We start from the raw sequence: 7,339 nt of genomic DNA on the forward strand, positions 1-7,339 counted from the left end.
ACTATAGCACCTAGAACTTTTTGGTTTTCACGAGACATATTTAAACCTTGGTAAAATTCAATCGCCGGTGAAAAAAAATCAAAATGGCGGAAAAACAAGATGGCTGCCATACAAATTTTTCGTTTTTCATGAAAATGCCTCGAGGGTGAAAATGATGCATAGGGATGTGATCGGATCGTCATGTTGAGTATTTCAATACTACTCGATCTTGAAAAACTGCTCCGCATCAGGGAGACACCCTACGGCCTGGCAAAACTATAAAACCTAGAACAATATTTTTTTCACGAAACCTATTTAAATCTTGGTCAAATTCAATCTCCGGTGAAAAAAAACCAAAATGGCGGAAAAACAAGATGGCCGCCATACAAATTTTTAGTTTTTCCCGAAAATGCCTCGGGGGTAAGAATGATGTATGAGGAATGTGATCGAAACATCATGTTGAGTATGGAAATACTTTTCGATCTTCGAAAGCTGCTCCGCATCAGGGAGACACCCTACAGCCTGGCGAAACTATCGCACCTGGAACTTTTTTGTTTTCACGAAGCCTATTAAAGTCTTGGTCAAATTTTATCGCCAGTGAAAAAAAAAACAAAATGGCCGAAAAACAAGATGGCTTCCATACAAATTTTTGTTTTTCCAGAAAATGTCTCACGAGGTAAAAATGATGTATTGGGGTGTGATCGGAACGTCATCTTGGAAAACTGCTCCGCATCAGGGGTTACCCTACGGCCTGTCAAAACTATAGCACCTAGAACTTTTTAGATTTCACGAGACCTATTCAAGTCTTGGTCAAATTCTATCGCGGTAAAAAAATGGCGGGAAAACAAGACACGCGAGCAGCTTGCTGCGAGCGAACCACGCGACATCTAGTTTTATATTATATATAGCTACAAACCCACTGACTGACTGACTCACTGACTCACTGACAGGGTTGTTCTCCCAGAAGGAGCATCGGGGGGTGAAAATGATGTATGGGGGGTGTGATCCAAATCTTCCGGTGAGTATGGGAAAACTTCCAGATCTTGGAAAACTGCTCCGCATCAGGGAGACACCCTACGGCCTGGCGCAACTATCGCACCTGGATCGATTCTTTTTTCACGATACCTATTTAAATCTTAGTCAAATCCAATCCCCGGTGAAAAAAAAACAAAATGGCGGAAAAACAAGATGGCCGCCATACAAAATTTCGTTTTTCCAGAAAATGTCTCGGAGGTAAAAATGATGTATGGGAGGTGTGATCGGAACGTCAAGCTTAATATGAAACAACTGCTTGATCTTGAAAAACTGCTCCGCATCAGGGAGACACCCTACGGCCTGGCCAAACTATCGCACCTAGAACATTATTTTTTCCACCAGGCCTATTATAATCTTGGTCAAATTTAATTGCAGTTGAAAAAAAATCAAAATGGCGGAAATTCAAGATGGCCGCCATACAAATTTTTCTTTTTTCCTGAAAATGCCTCGGGCGTGAAAATGATGTATAGGAATGTGATCGGATCGTCATGTTGAGTATTTCAATACTGCTCCATCTTGAAAAACTGCTCCGCATCAGGGAGACACTCTACGGCCTGGAAAAACTATCACACCTGGAACTATTCTTTTTCCACTAGACCTATTTAAATCTTGGTCAAATTTTATCGCCGGTGAAAAAAAAACAAAATGGCGGAAAAACAAGATGGCCGCTATACAAAATTTTGTTTTTCCAGAAAATGTCTCGGGGGTAAAAATTATGTATAGGGATGTGATCGGATCGTCATGTTGAGTATTTCAATACTGCTCGATCTTGAAAAACTGCTCCGCATCAGGGAGACACCCTACGGCCTGGCAAAACTATAATACCTGGAGCAATATTTTTTTCACGAAACCTATTTAAATCTTGGTCAAATTTTATCCCCGGTGAAAAAAAACAAAATGGCCGAAAAACAAGATGGCCGCCATACAAAATTTCCCTTATACAGAAAAAGCCTCGGGGCTAAAAATGATGTATGGGAGGTGTGATCAGAACGTCATGTAGAGTACGGAATTACTTCCCGGTCTTCGAAAACTGCTCCTCGTCACGGAGACACACTACGCCCCGAGACCTATTTAAATTTTGGTCATATTCTATCGCCGGTGACATGCTTCGCATCAGGGAGACACCCTACGGCCTGGCAAAACTATAAAACCTGGAGCAACTTTTATTTCGCATAACATATTTCTATCGCCGGTGACATGTGTGCTGTCAACTTTTGCTGGGTTTTTTTAATTTCTGACTAAAATTATTGTGAACCTATTCCATAAATTTTAAGCCTGTCGTTTACCCGTCACCTGATAATAAAATGACAGGTATAACTTCAAATAAACTTAGTGTGTACTGGAATCAGCACCAATAACACATCATGTTAAATCTGGACAGCGCCATCTGTATTTTTTTTTGAGAACCTAGCCTGGAAAGTCCCTCATTGGTACCTATAGATTCTGTAATTATATTTGTCTTGCATTTAGACCAATAAAGACCACCAAAGGATGTTTGATGTGAAAATCTGGTCCCAAGAGGTCAAAAATTAAATTTAACTAACAATTTTGATACCACAAAAAACATTGATTGTGAGATCCTATCAGTTAAAGTGGTGCTAAACGACGTGATTACTATTTTTATTTTTCAAAATAATTTTAAAAAGAAACAATTTTATTAAAAACATAATGAAAGATATATTTTTAGAAATAATTTGTTTTATTATATAATTCATACTCATACAAAATATTCCTACATTTAATTAAATAGTTGAAATAAAACAGCAACTTAACCATATACTCTCGGCCTATGTGGTCCAGTGGCTAACATTCCGGAGGTCCCAGGTTCAAGTCCCGGTGGGGACAAAACACAAAAATTTCTTTGTGATCCCTGATTCAGTTAGGACATTGCTGGCTGATCCAACGACATTGGCGGCTCAGCAATAACCCTGGTTGAGGTTGGTCATCCACTTCACAACCTACATGATAGAAGAAGAACAAGTACCTATTTATGATTTTTGAACAGACTTAATATGGTAACATATTAGTAAGTAGGTAGAGAATAAACTTAACAATAACATTAAAATATACACAGGTTTTTATCTATTTAATGATTTAATAATATAAATTATAATAATTATAAAGTGATATAAACTCATAGTTTACCAACATCTATGAACAAAAAAAAAACCCCGACAAAACAAAAGTACTCAATTATTATGAAAAAAGGTGAAAAAAACCCTATAAAAAGCAAAAAATAACTTATCCCACATACCTATGCTTGCAAGCAAACTGAGCGTGTAACATTCCTATCACACTTAACAAACATCTCTGATGACCTTGAAGACCTGAACCGATTTCTACCAAACATAGCTAAGAACACTCTCGACTAATATAACTTACAAACAAAAAAAACATTAAAATCGGATCATCCGTTTGGGAGCTACGATGCTACAGATAGACACATATACACAATTTTGCGTCGGGGGTTAATAAATAGAACTATATACATTGCAACAACACACCTAACACAGCTTTTATGTTCACTAGATATTAATGCTTTTGAGGTGAGCTCATCCTGCAAACAATGCATACATGGGCATCCATCAGGCATCTGAAAGCAAACATGAATGTTTTTAATAGTATATTGCACAATATGCCCGATTGTATCAATATTATTTAATGTGTAGGAATGGAACTGAAACATTGCCAACAATAAATTAAAATTAGAACAATGTTTTAATCATAATTAAGGATTGCCTTATAACATTTATGATTGAAACACAATATTTTTCATGTACAACATAAAATACTTAATACTTTAATACCTATCTCGGAGATTGTTTTTCTATATAATACCACTCTTCACTTCTTTCCATAAGCCCATGGCCTGTGATTTTATCTTCGTGACTGCTTTCCCAAAGATATTCCACAACTTATACAGACATAATTGTTTCCAACTGTCCGATTGGAACATTCTTCAGGAAACTTGTTATTGTTGCTTACATCTCTTAGTATGAGTATGAGTTAGTATGACAAAGTCGATCAGCATTCACACCTATAAATAAATAACTATATAATAACAGTGTCATATATAATAACAATGTCATTTGATTGTATGTTACTTACATTGCAATTTATCAACGAACATTATCCACAAACTTTTTATCATATCGGCTCTATCCAAAACACACAATGGCTCTGGAAGTTTTTACAGTAGAATGTCGACGCTCTCGCACGGTGAACTTGTAAGCTACAAATTCTAACAAAGTACTTCAAAGTAGCACAGGAAATTATCAAGAGAACTTCTCGGCAACGAGACCACAGAACGAGACCATAAGACCATTTTGTTTAGTTTTTTTTTTTGGTTATTTTGTACATAGGACAGGCAAAGGAAACATAACCCATACAGCCAAATACTATACTAGGTACGTTAAATTCGTTAAAAACTATAAACGTATTTTCATATTTTCAAATCGGTAAGCAATGGAATCCACAGGTTACGCAAATGTGTTATTATGTCATAATTATAGCCTCATCTTTTTTTCTTTTTGGAAATTTTTGGCCTGGTTACATAGACCTTTAGGTTTGTGATACGAATTAACTCAAAAGTCCGCATAAATTTTCAAGTTATGAAGCGGCTTCTTGGCATGAAGTGAAAATAGATAGTACCACTTTGTTTATTGAATGTTTGTTTATTATTTATATTTATATATTTTTCCGATATGATAACACTTAAGTGAATGTTTTTCGATTACTTCTTCATTTCGTATTAAATATAAATAGATTATTCAATGAAGAAAACAACTTTCCCGCCAAAAAACAATGGAAAAATTAATGAAAATACTCAATATTCACTGCTTTTAATAAATTGTACTGAAGTAACAAAAAGCAATTAGATTTTATATTGCTTATTTATTAATTCCATCGACATCTATGCGACCGAGTGAAGAAAAAAGTACCTCAATATTTTTCGATATTGGCTGTTTGAATCTGCGTTGCCAGAATTTCTTTGTCTCATGGAAAAAAAAGTAAACTCAGTACCCAAACCGTTGGCGCGAAAAAGTGACAAGCGTTTTTTCACTTGTATTTCAAGATTCCAAAGGTAAGTTGATTTTGTTATTGATAATTTAACAATTATTTATAAATATATTTAGGTATATAATCTTTAAAATCGTAAAATAGTTAGCCATATAAACATAATTATTATAATTGTAAGATCTTTAACTATCTGTACTGATTTTCTCTTTTTCACATAATGAAAGTGAAACATTAAAAGGTAAGTACGTACCTACTTAAAGCTATAATTCTTATTTTATTGTCTATTAGATAAACACAAATAGTACAGAAGTGGTTTGTTTACAGATGAAGCGTTCAAGCGTCGAAATTCCATTGTGCTCTACAATGCGTCGCCGTCGCGTCGACGACGAGCCTGCTGCAACCTGCATCGGTGCCGGTAAGTATTTAGATTTTAACGAGTTTAATTCCAGTTTACCAAACGATCGATTGATTTTATGATGATAAAATAGCCGCTTGACATCAGTCATGGAAAAAACTTTACTTAATAACAGGCAATAGGTACCTACTTACTTAAATCAATTGCATTGCCCCTACTTATGCTGTGTGACTAGAATAGGCGATAGTTAATTACTATTAATATTTTTTTAGATTATGTAAGTATGTTGGTAGGTATATGAAATAAGTTAATTAACCTATGATAAATTTAGATGAGATCATAACACTATAGATAATAATAATAAGATTGAATCCTTTTTAAATTATAACAATCCGAGTGTGATTGTGGTTTGACAGCAACCCATGTTGTAGCACAACAGTAACTTCACTCATTAGATGACCTGTAATAAGTAGGTCTGTAAAAAATTACCTATAGTACACACAAAAGTTAACCTATGACCGTAGTATTATTACTTATTCTATGCTATACTAATACCAATCACTCTCTTAATATTCTGTGTGAATAGTTAAACCTTTCTCTAAAATCGTGAAAAAGCCAACTAAATAATTATGTCTGTTTTATGTGTAGCGTATTTTATCAAAAATTACAAGTTACTACAGATGGTTAAATACAACTATAACCAATCTTATAATAATATTATAAGATAACTAACTAAAAATTATAGAAATAAGTAGTAACTAGGTAACAAAATTATTATAAATTTACCTACTTAATTATATAATACAGCTATTTATAATAACAAAATTATATCAAACAAGTTATTAAGTAAGTATATAGATATAGAGATATCGAAGCTTTGAAGTATTTAGTTTATCTGAAAAAAAAAGTTTGAATGCTATAATAACATTTGTCTACAATAAACTTATTTAAATGACTGTTAAAGGGTGTATGTAGGTTTGTCTATATTTTGAATATGGTTAGGGATATGGTTATATATCTTGATGACCATGTGGTGGGGACTGAAGGAAACTAATCTAATTCAACCGACTTCAAAAAAAAGGTTATCAATTTGACCCATATGTATATTGTAATGTGTGTTAAATTTTCCATATACATGCCTGTATGTTTGTCCATGCATTTCGTAAAAACTACAAATCGTATTGCAATGCTTTTTTATTAAGTATCGTCCAACATAGAAAAGAATGTAAGTTTCATCAAAATTGGTTTAGAAATTTCCAACTTATGGTTGAAAAACAGTTAAAAATTAGGAACTTTGTGTTTCGACTATACTAATAGAAGCTTAGAGCTTAAGTAAGTATGGATACTAATGGTTTGAGAGTAAATTAAAGAAAATTGGAAAACGGTCAAGGGTGTGTCGGACACTACATACATTAAACAAATTATAAGACATTTTATAATATTTCAGTGTTTTGGTAACGATGGTCACTGGCGTATTAATATTATTAGGGACACTTGAGTTTATACAAATAAAAAGTAATTTCAAAATTTAGATTCTAATGTATTCAACTAAATATTATTTCTTACTATTTATTTGACAGATTTTGAAGTCCGTTTTATTTTTTTTAATTACTTTTTGTGACAGCTATAAAGTAATAAGCAAAATAAAGTAACAACTTTATAATTATTTTGTTTATTACTTTACAGCTATCTAAAGATATGGAAAATGCCGAATACAATGAGTGTCTAAAAATACCATACCTCCACAACCCTGATACAGTAAAAATATAATATAGGTAGGCATATATACTATGTTATACTATATTTTATGTGTATATGTACCTAAGGTTCCGTCCACAGAAAATGTTAGTAAAGGAAAAATCTGTGTATGTAAGTATGTATACGTATCATACGTAGATACACGTCTAACGCATAAGTACGAGCGAGACAGACCATTCTAACGTAGTATTA

The 7,339-nt window shown here is 33.6% G+C and overlaps 1 long non-coding RNA gene across 1 annotated transcript; it reads right to left on the reverse strand.

The window, feature by feature from the left end:
* Positions 1-2,694: 2,694 nt before the first annotated feature.
* LOC126380173 (uncharacterized) lies at positions 2,695-4,310 on the reverse strand. The gene is made up of 3 exons (XR_007568431.1): positions 4,123-4,310; positions 3,822-4,051; positions 2,695-3,607 (listed from the first exon to the last, which is right to left on the reverse strand). It is a non-coding gene; the product is annotated as an uncharacterized LOC126380173 (long non-coding RNA).
* Positions 4,311-7,339: the final 3,029 nt, after the last annotated feature.

This window comes from Pectinophora gossypiella, chromosome Z, assembly GCF_024362695.1.
Source record: "Pectinophora gossypiella chromosome Z, ilPecGoss1.1, whole genome shotgun sequence".
NCBI classification, from domain to species: domain Eukaryota; kingdom Metazoa; phylum Arthropoda; class Insecta; order Lepidoptera; family Gelechiidae; genus Pectinophora; species Pectinophora gossypiella.